Source organism: Mytilus edulis, chromosome 5 (assembly GCF_963676685.1).
Source record: "Mytilus edulis chromosome 5, xbMytEdul2.2, whole genome shotgun sequence".
NCBI lineage: Eukaryota > Metazoa > Mollusca > Bivalvia > Mytilida > Mytilidae > Mytilus > Mytilus edulis.
In genome coordinates this window covers 84244883-84265432 of record NC_092348.1, presented here as the reverse complement: position 1 = coordinate 84265432, position 20550 = coordinate 84244883, and the positions used below count along the sequence as shown (strand labels likewise).

Genomic DNA, 20550 nt, shown 5'->3' with positions numbered 1-20550 from the left:
AGTGAATCCACAAAAATGCCTAACTCCAAGGAATATTCAAAATGGAAAACTCGTTATCAAATGGTAAAATTAAAAGCTCAAACACGTCAAACAAATCGAAAACAACTGCCATATCCCTAACTTCAACAGACATTTCCTTATATAGAAAAAAGGTTATTAATCTTGGTTTTATAGCTAGCTTAACCTCTCATTTGTATGACAGTTAAAAAAAATTCTCTCATTTTAGCGTGAACTCATCTTTCGTTCATTAATTTAGAGAGTATTTTTGTTAAGATGTCCTTTTTCCTTTCGTTTTATACATTTTCGCATTATTCATGTATGGCATTAAAGTTTATACTGTTCGTTTAAACTTAATGTTGCCTTGCAGATTTAGATACATCGTAATGTGTCTTACCTAACTTTATCTTATTTGTTTCTCCTAATTATTTTTGTTATTATTTTTAAAACGTCATAAGTGATGTGAGACAATCATAATTTGTGCAGATAAATTATGCAGGCAACTTTTAATAAATGTTTTTCCTGTTTTATAAAATTAATGTGAACATTTAATTTAATTGTTTGTTGCAAAATTGAATGCAAAACGAAGTTAGAGTTATTCAAATTATTATAAATTACCAACCAAAAATAATTGTGTTCAGCATGACATACAATAACATACATTCAACAGTCAATTACAGAGAAAATTGTTGTTTAATGTCAGGAAAATATCGGCAACAAAACTGCTTTATTTGTCCAAAACAACCAAATCGATGACGAAGTGCATTTTGTCTAATTACCCTGATTTTATAACTTCCGAATGGTATAAAATGGCGCTAACGGAGATGGTGAAACATCATCGAAGGCTTGGTTTGTAGCGTTTAAGGTGTATTTGATCTCAATAAACATTAGTTATCAATAAAGTGACTAGATCCAAATATAGACGAACCCGACATGGTTGTGGATTGTAAACAAACACTTTAACCAATATTTAGCAAGATTCGAAAGACAGACTTCAGATAAGAAACTACTTTTTCATAGTACCTGTATGCTCTGAATAATTATGTTAATTACAATATTAATAATGATAATAATAATAATGATGACTTTTATTATAATGATGACATCCGTGCACACATGTGCATGTGAAACCTTGATTTCTGTGCACACAACACATATTCAAGGTAAAACCTTGATTTCCATGCGTAAAACACAGGTTTCAGGTAAAGTCTTGATTATGATGCGTCAAACATATTTTTTAGGGAAATTCATGATTTCCATATGCACAACACATGTGTCAGGTAAAACCTTGATTTCCTTCACACAACACATGTGTCGGGCAAAACCTTAATTTTCTTGCTAACAACATATATGTCAGATAAAAACCTATATTTCCGCAGACCATGTTATACAGCAACTATATAACATCGAAAGGCGAATATGTAGAGATAAGCCGTGCTGCGAACTTCCTTCATATAATGATCTAAATCGCCCTAAGCCTAGAGAAGTTGACGAGAACATCAAAGATCTTCAATACCAAAAAATATAAAACTCAACAAAGAGATGATAACCCAACATAACTAGTAACAAGTTTTCTGACATATGGCGTGATTAAAGTAAAAACACATGAAATATAAACAGATTCGTTTTAGAATAAACAATACATTCTTGTCACCTTATTGTTTATCACATTGTCATTATGTTGTGGTCTCATTGGTGTTTCTTCGTGTATTCTGACAAAACATTAATTTTGATACTAGGGAGTTAAGTGTAGTATGTGGTTCATAAGTGTATCTCGTTTCTCGTTTTTTATATAGATTTTACCGTTGGTTTTCTCGTTCGAATTGTTTCACAATAGTAATTTTTGGGACCCTTTATAGCTTGATGTTCAGTGTGAGCCTAAGCTCCATGTTGAAGACCGTACCTTGACCTATAATGGTTTACTTTTAAAAATTGTGACTTGGATTGAGAGTTGTCTCATTGGCACTGATACCACATCTTCCTATATCTATATAGGCAATATCTAATATTTGTAAAATGTAGTTCAATCTCAGCGTCTGAATGCACTACATTACCCACAAGTTTTGTAATGACAAGAAATTTCCAATATTAAAATTAGTTTATAACAGGTTGTCTTGTTTCAGATTTTAATTTCCCAACTTTATACCGTTTCATTGAATAAACAGTATTGAAACCACAATAAAACAAAGATATTAGTATCTTGTTGTTACATTGAGGCAATGAGCCATGTTTCAATTGAACCAAAGACTTGATGTATTTTCCATTAAATAATTTAATAGTTCTTAGAGTTTTAATTCCCAGAGTGTGGTATTAGATTTAAGAAATGAAATTAAAAGAACATTTTTCAATTCATTCATGCAATTTTAACGCGTCGTTTATATTTTTTGTGATTGAAACGAGAAGACCAATCTTATCATCGTGGTAAAGGTCAGGTCAAAGTTTTTTCTAGCTTAAAATACGACATTATGTAAACTAATCCGAGGTAATCAAAATGCTATAACTTTTTTTTTACTGTATATTAAGAGAGGTGAAGCCAAAGTAAGACGAACTTAACAAGAATGGTTAACGTATACACTTTCTGCGTACAGGCGAACGACGTTTCAGCGTTGGTCCCTTTAATTACATGAAATGAAAGTTGAGGCACGATTACAAAAAATACAAAATAAATAGTTTCGGCATATTTTAACAGTGATGCTGATAACTGCACACCCTGCATTGACGAATAGAGTAATCTGCGAATTCTCATTGCTTCTGGTTTCAGACGACATGCATAAATCGACATATTTTTTACTGATATTCAATTTATTTTGACCAAAGAGTTTGGTCAGTGGTTTTCAAAATCCTTCGAAATAAAATGAATTTTAGCATACAAAATTATTTTTTCATCTTTGGAAGCTAACAATTACATCTGAAGTAAACAGCGAATAGCCATAATAATTTAATAACTAGAATTTCGTTGATTTTTATACCAATTTTATAAATTCAGAACTAACTCTCTCTACATTTGTTTGTATATACAATGTAGGTTTGCCCACCAAAAATTAGATGCATAATGCATCAGATAAAAATAAAATCTGGACCTTACATAGAAGTATGATATATGAATTGGTTTGTGTTCAATATTAGCAAGTGTCTTGAAAAAAAGACCCAAGCGAACGTAAATTGATATGTCATGACATGCAACCAAACCACTGATGATAAACTTGCTGTAACAACACACTACCTCGTCGGGGGAAAGTAATTATAATAGCCATTCGATCTAGGTATATGCCATGTATTATTATTTTAAATTACGAAACAATAACGTCCTTTGATTATTTGTTTTCTAGTTAGTTCAGTATGATGTAAAGTCCTCTATGTTTTCCCCTGGTTCTTTTTCACAATCAAACAATTGTTCAGAAGAGTCTAACCAAATGAAAATACCACAGAGTTAATTCGTATTACCGTACGCGTGCAGTCAAAGATTGCAGACATGACAATGTATTTAGATGAACGTCGTAATGTTGAGTTTCACATTGTTTTTCATCCTAGCTTCACATGCAATTTTTCTTATTTTGACGTTGCAATGTTTCTATATTTTGACGTTGCAATTTTTCTTTATTTTGACGTTGCACTGTGTCTATATTTTGACGTTGTTACAATATTTCTATATTTTGACGTTGTTCACAGTGTTTCTATATTTTGACGTTGTTCACAGTGTTTCTATATTTTGACGTTGTTCACAGTGTTGCCATATTTTCACCGTTGTTATGTTTGTGGTTTAACATAACTTGTCAAAACATATAGTATCTCTTATTTGTTATCTGCAATATTTTGTTACATTTCAGTTAAGTATTACAATATGGTTATCTCTTAGATGAATTGTGTACTATTAAATAATAAATGACATCATGATGGAGTTAAGTGAAAATATATACAACAAACAAGCACTGGTTTCTGAGACAGTTTCCCATAGGACCTACAAAATGATGGATAGAAACAAAACACATAAATATTGCAAGATATCATTAACACTAATGTCTCTGGGTCAGATTAATATCACTCTAAGGAAACTCATAACCTAGTTTGTATAAGTTTAAAACGTCCATATGGTTTTTCCTGTGCTAATTGCATTATCCGTGTACTATCTGACAACTCTGCACAAAAAATGGAAAATAATATTTCACCTTCAAGCGATATCAAGCGAATATTGTGTAATCATTTCAGAGAAATTGCCATTCCTGTGATATATTTCTTGATTGACAGTAATCGTAAAGCAAATTATATTTTAATGATTCCAACATCTTGAAAGTTGCATTTGATTTTTTTCAACTTTCTATCAAAATGAGTAGTTTTCATTTCTACCTGATTATGCAGAAGCGCTGTCAAAGTTTTTGTACTGATTGACATGTCGTTAGAGATCATCCTTTACAACCCTCATCATCAATCAGTATACTATTTGTAACTACTTCAGGATTCATATATATATACTTGCCATAATGTAATAGAATCGTTTTCATAATAGTGTGGACGAGACCATTTCTTGGCGCGCTGAGTTTACTAATTGATTTGGTAGGTCAGATTGAGTGAACGTTCATCTGTAATGCTGAATTATTACATAATACTATAAATGTTATAGACATTTGAACTGTTTGGTTGCCAATGGTGCTAAACGTAAATCAAATATAATACGAATAACTAACAAAGGACTAAACCTTGTGTGTTGATTTTAATATTGAGTACTAGTACTTAAACATTCTTTTTTTCTTCTCATGCACATGCATGAACTTTACTCTTTTATTTTATTCAAATCCCCAACGCAGGCCTCGGACAGACTGAGAGAGTGTTAAATCATTGTTATCGAAGGCTGTGATGACAAACAAGTTAAAGTTTCATGATTCAGTATCATTACCAACATATTAAGTATTGCGGCTGTTCACACTATTACGGGAGTACCTCTACCAGTAAGTGTTTTAAACTTTGATGAAGCAATAAGTATACAGGTACACGAAACTAGAGGGATCATTGTTGATGATTTTCATACGATGAAGATACAATCTTTCGCTCAGCTTTATTGAGATCTGGAGCTTGCATGTCAGTAACGTAACTGCTTTTGTTTTATAATGTTTCAAAATCATATTAATTTTGCTTAGTTAGTTTCATCTGTCTCATCGATTAAGACTTCTTTAAACTGAGTTTCTTAATTGGCTAGAGGTATAGGGGGTTTGTTGATATCTCACAAAACAAGTTTAACCCCACTGCATTTTTGCGCCTGTTCCAATTAAGAAGTATCTGGCCATTGTGAGTCTTGTGTGTATTTTTGATTTTGGTTCAATTATATGTTTCAGAGTTTAATGTGACGTATATTCTCGCTGAACTAATATACCTTATTGTTTATGTGCCAGTATTAAACTGCTAAGTTAAAAACTTTTTTTAATATTTCACTGGTCGAGAACAACTAAGATGAATATTAAGATGGTGTTGTTGATTGTCACTCAAGTGCTGTTTGACGTGATTTACACTGCAGTAACATTATGCTAACTTCTTGATACATATTTTGTGTCGTTGTGAAGTACAGATATGCTTCAACTATAGTTTTAATATTGTATCGAGAACAAAGTGACGAATCCCCATTTCATTTAGTACAGATGTACCTTGTATAGTATAGTGAAAATTATGACTATTACAATTTCTCTTGTTAGGTTAACGATAGTTCTGGTGTCATATAACATTTTCACAAATAAAACTTAATCTATAAAAAAAAATAAGAACAATGCACAAATTTGTTTGGATTCTGAAGAACAGCTGACATGTATACAACCAACACATGTTGATTAAGTAACTCTTTCTACCTGCTTCCAGGTGTGTTGTTTTTCGAACACCTTTAATTAACTGTTTCAGCTGCTATCGTATTAGCATCGCAGTAGAACATACGTATAATTATCACCAACACCGATAAGAAATATTGGTTTAATGATTTTCATTCCCAATTAAACAATGAATGATCTGTATACTTTCCGGTGAGCTTGGTCAGTCTGTTTAACTTAAGATTATTAAATATCTTAATGTTTTAATAAAAAAAATATCCTTTACTCTTATTTCATGAAACAGGGTCGGATTCTGATGACCGTAAACAATTCTGTTTCTGAAACATTCCACTTTCTGTAAAAATTCATAAAACATAAAAGAAATCCAGTTTCTGTATAGGTTTAGCTCGTGCTGAAGACCGTACGGTATCTACATGTCATTTGTTTTGGTGAATTTGATTCTATAGATTTTACATATACATGTATGCTATTCGTTCCTTCATGAGTTTTGAAAAAAATCAAGAATAATTTAAATCTTAGCGAAAGATGAAAGCCACTCATTTCACATCCTGCTAAACCCAATAGTTTGTCATGCTATTTATAGTTACGAGAATCGTTCTGATTGTTGGTGATTATTGCTTTTTATTAACATATTTTTATTGAATTTGAGTTGAGACCAATGAAACAAATGGTAATTACGTGTAAATAAGATATTTTATTGTTAAATAATTGTCATGTTGTTCTATTTCAGGATTTGTTGATATCCATGGTAATGGCTTCTATGATAGGCAACTAATCTTTGGATATTATTTGTAACAAGATGTCCTCTCCACCAATCATATAGCAGACATATATTCAATCCGCCAGGAATTTCGAAGACTAAATCCAAACAGCTAATTACTAAATTAATTTAAGGGAGCACCGAGTCGAGACGTTTCTAAACTTAGTCAGTCAGGTCATGTTTCAGGGATTACTTACCATAATATTAGATCTTCGTCTTCTGGGAGTTTGGAATAAAAACGTTGTCATTTACGTTCTTTGTGTAGGTATAGCTATTTTACGGAGTGTCACTTCAGATCTTATACAAAACGCAAGACCAACAAAGGTTGTCAAACTATACTTTTTCATCAAATAAGGCTGTTCCGAGATGTAACGGAATCGCTATTGATACAGTATAATTGTGTTAACATTAGGAGCACATTTTTATTACACGATCTAATTACGAAATATCAGAGTATGATACATTTGTTAGAAAGGCTATGGATTGAGTATGATTTAATTAACACATTTTACACTTCAAACATACCGTCTTGGTTCTTTGAATAAAATAGAGAAGGAACGTATAACTGAATGACCGATCAATGATGACTTAAAACTAACACTTTACAATTAAATTACATCTTTGAAAGTAGAAAATATTGACCGATCTAAGTATTTCAACAGTTGTGTCATGTGTGTCTGCAGGACAATCAGTACATCTTTTAACAAGAAATATCGAAATAATTCTGTGTTATAATAGTACGGAACATATACGCCTTTAGAGTTATTGGGATGTTTTATAATTGGTTATGTATAATTAATCCATAATGCGATGCAAGTTCTAACCATAGGGAAATCAGATCTTCGTAATTAACGATCACTCTTTTAACAGGTAAGCATGTTTTGATTTTCTCAATTATTTAAATGTTTGTTTTTTTTCAAGATTATAGTTTTTTTAAAGTGCACATTTTACCAATTGATTTGCAGATGATGTTGCAAGTTTTCAGACGGATTGTATACGAATATTATAATTATTGTTTAATTACAGTGAAATTCGTATACTGTTACATTTATATTTTTATCGTACTACATTTGTCCACTATAGTTTCCTTTTAAGTGTAAATACATTCATTACTTGATTTAAAAATAAATGAAAATTTAGACGGAAGGACGCATGCAACACATTTTCATTCCAAGATTTTCACTTTAATTACTATTTTTTTTTTTATTTAAAAATTTTTGAAAGAGATAATTTTAAACATTTCATTTAAGCAATGCTATAAACCAACAGTACATTATTGTGTAAGATATTTTTACTATTCTGAAATATAGTATTATATGTCCGATAAAAAAAAAAGAAATAATAAGTTATTTAATATCAAAAATCTTTTTATTGGCTTTTAAATACTAACAAATTCACATATATCATTTACAACAGCTTGCCTGTGTGTCATGTTTTTACATTTTGTCAGTGTTGTATGTTTACAGACTATTATTTCCAATATTTCGAATTCATACTCATTTGCAAACTTGGGGTGGAAATTTTACAATGAAATTAATGTTACTTTTTATTTATATAGACTGAGTCGTTTCCAAATTTTGAAATGGTTTTGAATTTCTAAGAAGCGTTTCTAAAGCTCATTGCGTAATTTAGTAGTACTGTCATAACATTGAATAGCGCTGTCCAATGTGTACTGTACCGGTATATCAAGTAAACTTTAGGTTTTATCAATAAGTGTCTATAATTGTCCGAGGTTAGGGGGAGGGTTTGGCGCCAGAAAACATGTTTAATCCCGCCACATTCTGTAATTTTACGGAGTTATGTAAATCTATCTATGGAATTGTAAAAAGAACTTTTTAACAGTATCCGAATCGCTAGTGGTTTGATCAATTTGATAGTTTTGAAAGTAGCGTTTTTCTCAAGGAAGTTATACATAGGATAGAGCTGTGTATTGTTGTAAAAATGCCTTCTTTTTTTTATTAGACAATATATCAATATATAATAGCATACATGTTTAAGTGTAGCTACGGCAGTTGTATAGGAGTCAAGGGCTGATCGTTTATGTTTGTTTAGTTGGTCTTTTTAATACTTTTGGGATTCCTATTGTTCTTAAATGCACAATACTGTTATCATTCAATTATTAACTTATTTATAATTATATATATGTAACAAGATTTAACCATTTCTTTAATTTGTTGATATTTTATATACTAGATCGTGTCTTCCTATTTTATTAGGCATCGTATAAAACTCTTGATCCTCTCCGAAGTAAAGCCATCGGAATAAAAGTGAAGCATGGCATGATTCCATAGTTGTCACTCGCCCTCTCACTTAAAAGTCGTACATACATACATGTATGATCAGTGGTTGTAGTCTGTTCATGTGGTTCATAAGTGTTTCTCTTTTCTTTTTATTTTATACAGATTAGACCGTTGGTTTTCCCGTTTGAGTGATTTTACACGTCTAGTAATTTTTGGGGCCTTTATAGCTTGCTGTTCGGTGTGAGTCTAGGCTCTGTGTTGAAGACCTATAATGGTTTACTTTCATAAATTGTGACTTGGATTGAGAGTTGTCTCATTTGCACTCATACCACATATCTTTTATCTATGTTATGCTTTCTTTATGTAACCACAATAAGATTTAAAATTGAAGGAAAAATTCAAAAAATATATTACCTGTTTAACAATGTCAAGAATATGTCGTCACGATTTTGTTTACATGAACGTAAGTTTTTTTTTCTTCAAATTATTCGTATTAAATGTTCATAAGAGAAGCGGGTCCGTTTAATAGCCAAATGTTTCTCGTCCATGTTTATCATAATAAGTAGTTTTGTTTTAATCTTTTATTCATTACAATTAACCATAAATATAATTGAGAATGGAATTGGGAATGTGTCAAAGAGACAACAACTCAACTGAAGAGTAGACAACAGCCCAATGGGTCTTCAACACAACGAGAAAATCCCGCATCTGGAACTGGGCTTTAGCTGACCCCTGAAGATTTTTTTTTTATCAGATTAGTGAATATAGATGTCACACCAAACTCCGAAACATATAAAAGAACTAAAATTAAAATAAAACTACAAGACAAACAAAGGCCAGAGGGTCCTTACTTGGGACAGGCGCTCAAATGCGACAGGGTTAAACACGTTTTGGGAGATCTCAACCCTCTTCCATACCTCTAGCCAATCTAAAATAAACAAAGACACAGTAATACGCAGGGTAAAACGCAGTTTAAAAGAAAATTACAATGATATATGAATTAAAAAGGAGTACCAGCAGCTACGGACATGCCAGCTCCAGACCTCACATAAGTTGTTTGAACGATTATGTCTTGATCAAATGAAATTCAAGCACAATCCCTCTCGTTAGGGGTACTACATAATATTATCATACAAATTGAATCATAAAACATATAAGAAGAACATAAACCGTATCATACCAACTACTGGTTTTAGAACAAATGTGTTTTTTGTCGATGGAAAGACCCTATGACTGAATCAATATCTATACCAGAGTATGCCATCTTTAATGACTTGACAAAAGTATCTGAACCATATCCTTTCTGAATAATTCTGGTGCTTTTTATAGAATAGTATCATTAATGATTAAATGAGAAATACCTGAAGGTATAACACGTCTGCACGTTGATTTATCTTTACAAATGATGTCCTTATATCGATGATAAAATTTAATAAATGTTTTGACTAGTTTGTAATATCGAAAACCCTTGTGTAATAATTTTCCAGTAATACAGAGATTACTTTCGTTAAAATCAAATACATTGTAACATACACGAGGGAATAGAACAAGTTGAGATACATAAACACCATAAAATGGTGACAAAGTGGATAATTTACAATAGAAATTAAAATTCCTCTCTTTTATCGTAAACTTTGGTATTAAGCTAAACGTTCAAGATATAGATATCAAGATTTAGGAAAGGTATTCTTTTGAAAATAATATCAGTCACGTTCTTGTTTTTTGTCGATTTGCTATGCACAGACATTGCATAGGTAGAACTTTCAGTGTTTTCAGGGCAGCTTTAATGTTTTGGCCACTAAATTTTTCTTTTGGTTAAGAAACGTTTAAGGAGGAAACTTGCGTCCTTGTTTGTGTATCATAGCATGATACCAGAAACAGCGGTTTACCCGGCGAACCGAAAAACTTGCAATATAAGATCCTGTACAGAGTTATAACTAGATCTGTTCTTGTTAAAAAAAAGACGAATGAAAACATTTTCCAAGCTGATTATTTGTTTAAGTGTTTTAAATCAATTTATTTTTGAACAGTAAATCGATTATTTCTCATTTATATACTGCTTTCTAGAATAATTCACATCAATTGGATATGTCCAAATAAATTCCTATTTAATTTGTCTTATGACCGTCAATTCAAAAGAAAATCTATGCGACATAGCTTTGCTTTTAATGGGTTTTTTTTCTTAACGTTACTGGTATATTTAAATATGTATATTTTTGGGGGATTAACACCGCTCTAGTCATTATTTCATGGCGGCTAGATTCGTTGGCGAAGAAAGTCGGAGTGCCCATGTTCGAACTATCAACCTCAGTGTTGACAGACTAGTCATACAGTAGGTGAACTATTTGGACCACTCGTCCACCGTGTTTTATACTGTGTTTTTTTCCACTGGTAGTTCGTAATTCGTCCCGTTAAATATTCGTATGAAATTTATCTTTAATTTGCATCTATGGTTTGTTGTAATAGGTAACAAGCAGGGAATCTTATTTCGATTAGATGTGTCAATTAGTGCAATTTGTTAAAATCAATAGTGCAATAAACAGATACAAACACGTTTGTCTGCTGTCAAAGAATGTACAATATTAACCTAAGATGTCTGTTCGTAACTTGGTCTTTTTGGTTGCTTTATAATATTGATAGCCCGCATCTCTTTATATTAAAAACATTTTAATGAAGATCAAATTAAAATGTTTGCACACCAATTAGTCTTTGTCAATGCCAAAGTTATTTACAATGTAAATGTATTTGTCTTTTTGAACTGTTTTCATTAATAAGGAAATAACTCTTCGAATCAATAGTGTGTTTGTTTAGTCAAGTTTCATCGGTGCTTTTTAAAGCATTCATGTGAAACAGAACTAAATAGTCTGTGTGTCTTTTTATTACCATATATGTATAATTGAGCTACTTTCCCGAAACTATCCGAATGTAGTTTTCAATGTCAGTAGTTATTAAACAAAGGCAACAGTAGTATACCGCTGTTCAAAACTCATAAATCCATGGACAAAAAACAAAATCGGGATAACAAACTAAAACCGAGGGAAACGCATTAAATATAAGAGGAGAACAACGACATAACACTAAAATGTAACACATATAGACAAAATCCCACGAGAATAACAAATATAACATATATATATAACATCAAAACCAAATACATGAATTTGGGATAGACAAGTACCGTGACACGTCTTATCGCAATGTGAATTTACACTCAAAAATAAGAGAAAACAAACGACACAACGTTATAATGTAATACACACAGAAACGAACTATAATATAACAATGACCATATTCCTGACTTGGTACAGGGCATTTTTAAAGGAAAAAATGGTGGGTTGAACCTGGTTTTGTGGCATGCCAAACCTCGCACTTTTATGGCCATGTGAAATATAACATCAAAATGACAACACAGGACTACAATATAAATAAATTGGAGAACACAATTGACAAAGAATCACACGAACAACAGCCAACAAAAGGCAACAAGTTCAAAATTTTAATACGCCAGAAGTGTATTTTGTCCACACAAGACCTATGTGTGACGCACAGATACAAAAGTTTGAAAGCCGAAACGAGTACAAAGTTGAACAGCATCGAGGACCAAAAGATCAAAAAGGTTGTGCCAAAAACGGCAAGGGTTTTCTGTTAAGTTACCAGAAAATCCCTATAATTTAGAGTAATTTATACTTTTGCAAACAGTAAATTTAATAAAATGAATATTCAAAAGATGTACATGATAAAGCTGAAGTATTAACTAATTACAGGAAACAACTGAAATACATTTACATAACCAGACATTTGAAACACAAAAGTAGACACATCCGAATACGTTTAAACCTCTACGCCAAGTGACGTCCTATTTGAAACTGAAAAATGACGAAAAAATGACGTCATTTGAATTAGTAAAACAGAGCATCAAAAAATGAAAAATGACGTCACATAAGAATGAATAAGATAGAATTAGGATTAATTTAAGATTATATATTTGAACTAAATACTGATATTGCATTTAATAACAAAGCACATTTTAATTCTTATTAATATAATACTATGGCTTTGTATTCTGTTAAATTGTAGGAAATACAAACAAATTTATTGGTCATGGTTGATTTTCCTTCTTTTTTTTTAATGTTTTAATACAGCTGGTAGAATAATTGGTTTTGTACTTTTCATCCCATCATTATGACTTTTTATCTTAATATGTCTATGAATTAATAAACCATACAGAAAAAAGTAAACCAAATACGGTTATACTTGATACATTTGGCACTCTAATTTAAAGCATGGTATCAAACGAATAACGTCTAATCTGTCTGAATACCAAATATGATCAAATATGTGACGTTTTCAGACACAGTGGTTTCGAAATTCACAACAACGTAAATAAGACCCAAACACGAACGCATTTTAAAGTGATATCAAACACATTGACTTAAATTAATTTCTCTCTTTTAATTTTTTTCTTCAAATTTTAACAAAATACAAGTAATTGCTTTGACCATTTGAAAAAATGATAAAAATTTCAAAAAAACTTTACCTCACACTTTTTAGAAAAAATTTCATTGAACATACAGCAGTTTGATAAACTTGAATTTCGATCATTAAGAAGCTTAATTTTTCCTCAACATTAGTACGTGATTATCACTGGTGTTAAACTGATAATCGTAAGTGGAATTACGACGATTCCAATATGGCGACGGCAGAAATGGGTAAAATCTTTACAGTCATTTTTCTCAAATGTAGCCCGTTGTTGTCATGAGTTACTCAGCTGCACAGATTTTTCCATACCATTATATCATATTTAAAACGTAACGGTGCACTTTAATTGTCTAAATTGATTATTATGTTCAGGTGATTTTTACAGAGTTATGATATCACAGATGTGTTATGTACCATCTTAATGATATGGCTAGACATACAAAACAGTCGAAGTTCAATTCTCAATATTAAAATTGCATTGATATTATACATACTTTAAAAGTTACGTTTGATTGGGGAAATTCATAAAAATAAAAAGCAATAACACTATAGATTAAATCAAATCTGGTTTAGTTTTACACCATTTCTTTAAAATGTTAGATTTTTGTTATTTAAAATACATTTTATGACCAAACAAATATTTAAAATTAGACACAACCAAAAGGGCACAGCAAGTAAACTACTTTTCTACTTGTATAACCTTTGTTCAATGTGTATATGAACGTCAAATACAGGACGTATTATGCATACATAAGTCTGTCCGTCTGTCTGTAAATACTTCGTATGAAAAACATTTCCTTTAACAAATTCTTATATGAAATTTACACATTATGATTTAGGCAAGAAAATCCCCCAACGATCTTGATTTTTTGGCTCAGTTTTTCCAGAGTTTTGTTATTTTCTTTTGCAGATTTGATTCATTTTTTTGTCAACTCTAGTATGTCTTGATCGTTTTGATTTTAAATATTTTTTTGAATTTTCCTCTGAGTTCAGTATTTTTGTGATTTTACTTTTTACTCATAAAGTTACATTGTTGGTCAATGAATGAACACTTTATTGCAAAAAGCATATATATGCTATAGCAACGAAAAACATGATAAACAGCAGAGATCAATACATATAAATCATTATAAGAAAGCAAATAACATTAAGTAACAATATGTGATCTGATTTTATGTAGTTACACAATTTTTTAATATGTAAAACAGACTTCAATTTAGATAAATACGGTAATTTAGTAAGGTTTTGCCCAGAACAATAGAATTTTGCAAATATATAGGCCTTATTGATCTATAGGTAGGGCATACTAATAAAAAGTGGTATTCGTTTTCAACACACTGCATATTACAACATTAACATAAACGTAATTTTCTAGCCATGCCAGTATATCTTCCTGTTACAATGTTCAGTTTGAGTGTACCACTTCGCAATTTAGTTAAAAAGTGTGAATTATACACAAGGAATATTTATAGAGTTTATTTTTTTTATTACGTAATATACTTTTAGAGAATAAATCGTACAACCCGTACTCATAAGTTTCCCGGGCAGTTTATGTTTGAGGAAAAGGGTTTGCGGTTAGTAGTTACTTAAAAAAACAGAATTGTTTGATGTATGAAATTGGATAAGCGAAAAAGGGTGAGCTTAGGGCAACTTCCGTAGGAAATATGGAAAAGAGTTCAGGGGCGAATCCAGCAATTTGAAAAAAAGGGGGGGTCCCAACCCAGGACAAAAAGCGGGAGGGGGTCCAACTATTTGTCCCCATTCAAATGCATTTATCGTCCAAAAACGGGGGTTCCAACCCCCAGAACCCTTCCCCTTGATACGCCACTGGAGAATCATTTGGACTGTAGGATGAGGGCACAATTTACCCGTGTTGCTCCTCTCGACTTACTTTTTAACAGTAACTGTTGACAAATCTTTGAGGGAAATGCGTCTGCATAAATTAAATCAGTCCAGTGTCGGAAACAAGATACAAATGAATACAATGCCTTCATTGAAGTAACTTCCTCAGCAGTGTGTTATATCTTAACATTTAAAAAATAATGTTTACGGCTCCGTTTAACGATTTGAAAAAAAATATTACATTTCAACAAAATGTTTATTATTTACGTGTAAGGAATATAATAGCAACATTTTTTTCTGTATTTTTTTTTCAATAACGTTTCATGATATGTGAAAGTATCATGATATGTGATTATTTTTTCTGCATTTTTTTCAATAAGGTTTCATGATATGTTCCACAGAACTACACAAGTACACAGAGTAAGTTCAAATAAATTTTAGATATTTTATTGTTTAAATATTTTTATCAAATTTAGAGTTTAATAGTATTCCTTTTGTATTTTATCAAACTTGTTATAGGCCGATAGTTTTCACAATTGAATTGTTTCACAATTTTTCATGTCGGGGCTTCTTATAGCTGACTATATTCGGTATGGTTTTTTCTCATTGCTGAAGGTTTTACATTTGCCTATAATAACTTACATCTAATTCATTTGAATTTTGTCTCATCGGCATTGATACCCTATCTCTTTATTTTTCGTATTACTCATCAAATTGCACAAAACACAACTTGCATGAAGTCAAAAGACACAAGTAATGATCTATGAAAATCGTAGTATCTGAGAGTCTTGTCAAAAACCAATTATAACTTATAAAAAGATCTTATTTTCCCGAACTTAAGGTCGAGTGTACGCATACTAATTCTTCGCACAAAAATAGTTTTGAATTAATGATTAAAAATGTATACCAACTGCGAGCAGATATTAAACCCAAAACAGGTGCTCTCCCTGTACTGATAGTTGATTCATGTTGAAACGTTAGAAATCTTTTTTTATAGCAATTGATTTAATCATTTCGTTTTCAACATGTTAATTCAAAGATAATCGTTTATTAATTATACATTAAAATAATTTAAGAACAAAAAATCGACATCGAATCAAATTAAGAATTAAATATCATGATAATAGATTTACATATCAATTATCTTCTGTCAATATGGACTTTCTTCTTTAATAACATGAATGAATGGTGTTTATTTTATCGATTGATTCAGCTTAGTCCACCTGTTGTTTCCAATATTCCACCAAGCATGTAGACAGAATGAAACACGTACTAGTTCCTTAAAAAACTAATACAAAAAGAGGCAGGGAGAAGTGTTATTGTTGTAATAGCGATTTGAAAATTGTAAATACTATCAGTTATAAGTATAAACGGATTATGAAAGATGTCATTCAACAATAATAAAGGTAAGATTTGAAATAAAGAGTCATGCTGTGTTGCAAATGGAAAAACCCAATGCTGATATATATATATATATCTTCCGAGTAGGATTTCAACTTTTTCCGTTCGTCGATTTAAAAGGCGAAAAAATTCTGGAAAATTCGTTTAACTGACGTCATGGCCTCACAATTCAATTATTAGTCGACTTTGATATTATCCAGAACAAGGCTTTTGCACAATTTTTTGTTTTACTCATACAAAAAAATATATCGAAAGTTAATGAAATAATTCAAAATAGTAAAGATGAAATTTTATAAAATTCACTAAATCTTATTTAAAAAGGATAGTTTTAGGCAGCTGTAATAACGTTAACCTTTGTCAAAACATATGTTATCTACACGAATACAAATGACCTCTTTTCTTCATTTTAAAACATTTTAAGCTTCACCGAAAATCATTATAGAAAATTTAAACTGATTGAAATTAAGGGCAGTAATTATAGAAGCAACTTCAGGAGGAATATTATATTTAAAAAAGAGAAGGAAAGTAAGCAATAAATAAATGTCAATGTTCATCGCAATAAAGCAAATAATTATAATATAAAATGTTTTGATGTTGTGATATAATGGATTTAGTTAATTTGCTCAACTGCATGTACTCTCAGATTCGTACTTCGTGTCTTTTTGTTTCTGGGATGTATAAGTACCCGGCCACGACCACTGTTTTGTTCGACGTATCTTTGCTTAAGATCGATCTGATGACCTAAGCTCTTTTCAAATGATTTTTATAGTTTGTTCTTATGTTGTACTATTACATCAATGTCTCAGGTTAGAAGAAGGATTGGTCTCTTGTCGAGGGTTGTTCCATTCGCAATTATACCACATCTTCTGTTTATATATATATTAATATGAGTAGGAACTATCTTATTAAATTAAGTACTTTTTTCAAGTGTGATCTTTTTTGACCAAGCCCGATTTGGTGGTGTTACATGTACATCTGGAAAAGTTCATCCGAATCATTTTGTAAAAATTTTTACTCGTTACCAGTGCTTGGGTCCGCTTTAAACTTGCAGTGAGGTTATATTTTTTTAATTTTTGGCAAAGGCCCCACTGTGACTTTTAGATGAAGCACAGCTTTATGTATGTTTTGGATGTGCATGTATTAGTTTTGTGTCATGAATGGCTATCCTTTTTTGTTGTTCCATAAGTATTGTTGACTATTCATGCTATTCATGATGACTGATCATAACACTAGTTACAATATACAATCAACACGCTACATGATAGAAATAAATAAGACGTACACTTTGACATAGATCAAACTAAAGAGGATTGCTATCTAACAGAAGTTATAACTGTATATTGCTATGGGTAATGGAAGTCTAGAGAAAACAAAAGAAATTACTTTGTTATCTGTAAATATTTTGGTAAATAAAAGGATAGTATTACAACCCATAAACACCTAACGATTCTATGATCATGGTATATTTAGTTAATCTAATCACGTTATCTAAATACGATATTCAAAACGTTATTCGAAGTATTATACAAAAGAAGGATATTTTCATCTTCCCCCAATTGTTCACAATAAGGAAATAACATGCTTAAAACATATGAATTATTTCAAATTTTGTATTTTTCAAAACAACAAGTGAGGATGTTGAACTATTACAGAACTACATGTACATACAATTGCATCCTGGTAGTGATCTAAAAATGCAACAAGGGTCTTTTTCTTTTACCATAAAGTGCAAATAAATTAAGTTGTAAGCGTATTTATTGTAAGAATTAAAATGATTAAAATACATCCGAAAAATGAGATGAGATATTTGGATGGATAGAGGTCATCTAACAATGAGCAAAACATGACTTAAGTTGATGATATTAAATGAATACAATTATGATAGACAGCTGCAACAAACGACAACCACTGTACCGTAGGTTCCTTTCTTGGAATAGGAACGCAAACAGATTGTGCCGGGTAAAATATGTTTGCGAACATGCAATCGATCAGTATTAATGTTTACTGACTAAAACATTTATTTGTTGATAGTTCGAACATATTTGTGTAAAACAGGCGGTTTCAAAGAAATGAAAAGAAAAGAATGAATGCGTTTTTTGGAAAAAAATCTTTTTGTTGTCTTTTTTATTTTTAATTGTTATTGTTTTTTTTATAATATTTTCAATTGCTTAGGACATTCTCTCTGTCCTTTTCGTATATTTTATTCATATCAAAAAACATGTTGTGGACAGTTGGTCCGAGTACACAGTTATTTCGTAGTGCATTTCTTTTAGACAATAAATGAAAATTTAAAAAATCCCACCTGCGCTTTCCCAATAATATTTTTACAGTGTGTTGTACTACTTTTGGGACAAATTATATCAAAATTATAGAAAACTTCATCAGCTCTAACTCAAAATATGGACAATCTTATGTTAAGGGGGTCTTGAAATCTTTTGACAGCTTCCGAAGTGCTAATTTTTGACCTTTTTCAGCTGGACCTAATCACTACTTTACATTAATATTTATGACCCAACTTTTTTTACAGTGTCATTTCACCCCCCAACTTGCTATATGAGGCATAAAACATGGAGAAATAAATTTGGAAGGGGTATAACAAAAATTGGCAAGTAACACACTGTCCACACTTAGGACTATATTCGTCGGACAACGAAAATCAAAGGACGATAACTGTGTACTCGGACCAGTTGTCTCATTGGCAATCATACCACATCTTCTTTTTTATATGTTATAATTTTGTTTGTTGTTTTCACTTTGGGTAGATTTTCAGCATGTGAGAAAAAAAATATCAGTTTTCATTTTATTCTAACATTTGGTATAGTTATGGCATTGTCAATTTTACATTTCACTTTTGTTTTACATCATGTTTGAAAAATTCAAACTTCTCTGTTCATCCTTTCAGAACATGTATATCTCCATCATAAGAGAGACAAGAGAGACAGTTTTTGGGGTATATTTTCATTCGGGAAAGATTATATTCCCTTTCAAGTTGGGTTATTCTTAAATTGTGATTACAACTATAGGTTACCGTAAGAAGATGTGGTAGATGTGTTATAGTACATGTATGAGTGCAATTGAGACAACTCTCCACTCAAGTCACAATATATATTTAATTATTATTTACGGTTAATAAATTTATTTATTTTTTCCCTTGATATGTGTAACAAATACCATTTCTTTTTCCCTTCTGATATATATTCTTTTGTGTAAGCAGAAACATCCATGTTCTCTCCGTTTGATATATACTTATCGTATTCATTCGAGGCCAAGATATCTAAAACAACGCTGAAAGCATGAATCTAAAACGTTTGATTTGGGGGGGGGGGGGGATGAACTGAAGCATTCGCTTAAGAAAATACGAGATAGAAAAAGAACAGCTCTCCACTACACAATCAAACGATGCGTTTTGTAATTCGGTCTTTGAACGTCAGAACATTGATTCTAGTAGATGTCATAGAAACATATTCCCTTTTTTCAAAGAGACATTTAATGTTGTGTTGATTGCGTTATTACATGCACGGCAACGTCAAGTTTTTATCTTTTATTAATTTGTTTTGTTTGTTGAGTTGTAACATTCTGAGAATTAACAAACAATTATATAACGGCTAATTGAGGGTTACGAGAAGATGAAAAAATAATATTTACTTTGTAAAACTATTTATTGAATTTCATGGTTAATCGATTTGACATGCCGTTTTAAGTACAAAAAATGCAATAACACGCATTCATTTCCTCTCAGACTAGCAGGGGAGGTTTTGTTACATATTCATAGAGTCGATCTTAGTCAGAAAAATTGGTATCAAGCTGAGATGCCAAAATTTAAATAAGTAAAGAATACTGTCAAATATTCATATTTATCATTGAGAAACTGGTAGTGTTTGCCTAACCCTGTCAGAACAGTACATCGCACTGGAAGTGGAATTGATATGTATCTATTAAAATAATCCAGTTGTACTCTTAATAATACATAACATGATCACAAAGTTCATCAACACTATTTACAGTATAACAGACCACTCCTACA

The 20550-nt window shown here is 31.2% G+C and overlaps 1 protein-coding gene across 3 annotated transcripts in view; it reads left to right on the top strand.

Moving 5' to 3' along the window:
* LOC139525507 (dopamine D2-like receptor) overlaps positions 1-20550 on the top strand; it is a 205740-nt gene that overhangs the window by 162276 nt on the left and 22914 nt on the right. For 2 of the 3 annotated variants that reach the window (XM_071320897.1, XM_071320896.1), the window contains exon 5: positions 6535-7434. The gene's annotated coding sequence lies outside the window, so the exon portion shown is untranslated. Of the gene's footprint in view, positions 1-6534; positions 7435-16338; positions 16532-20550 lie in introns of those variants that run through there. The other variant, XM_071320899.1, reaches the window with a different exon arrangement.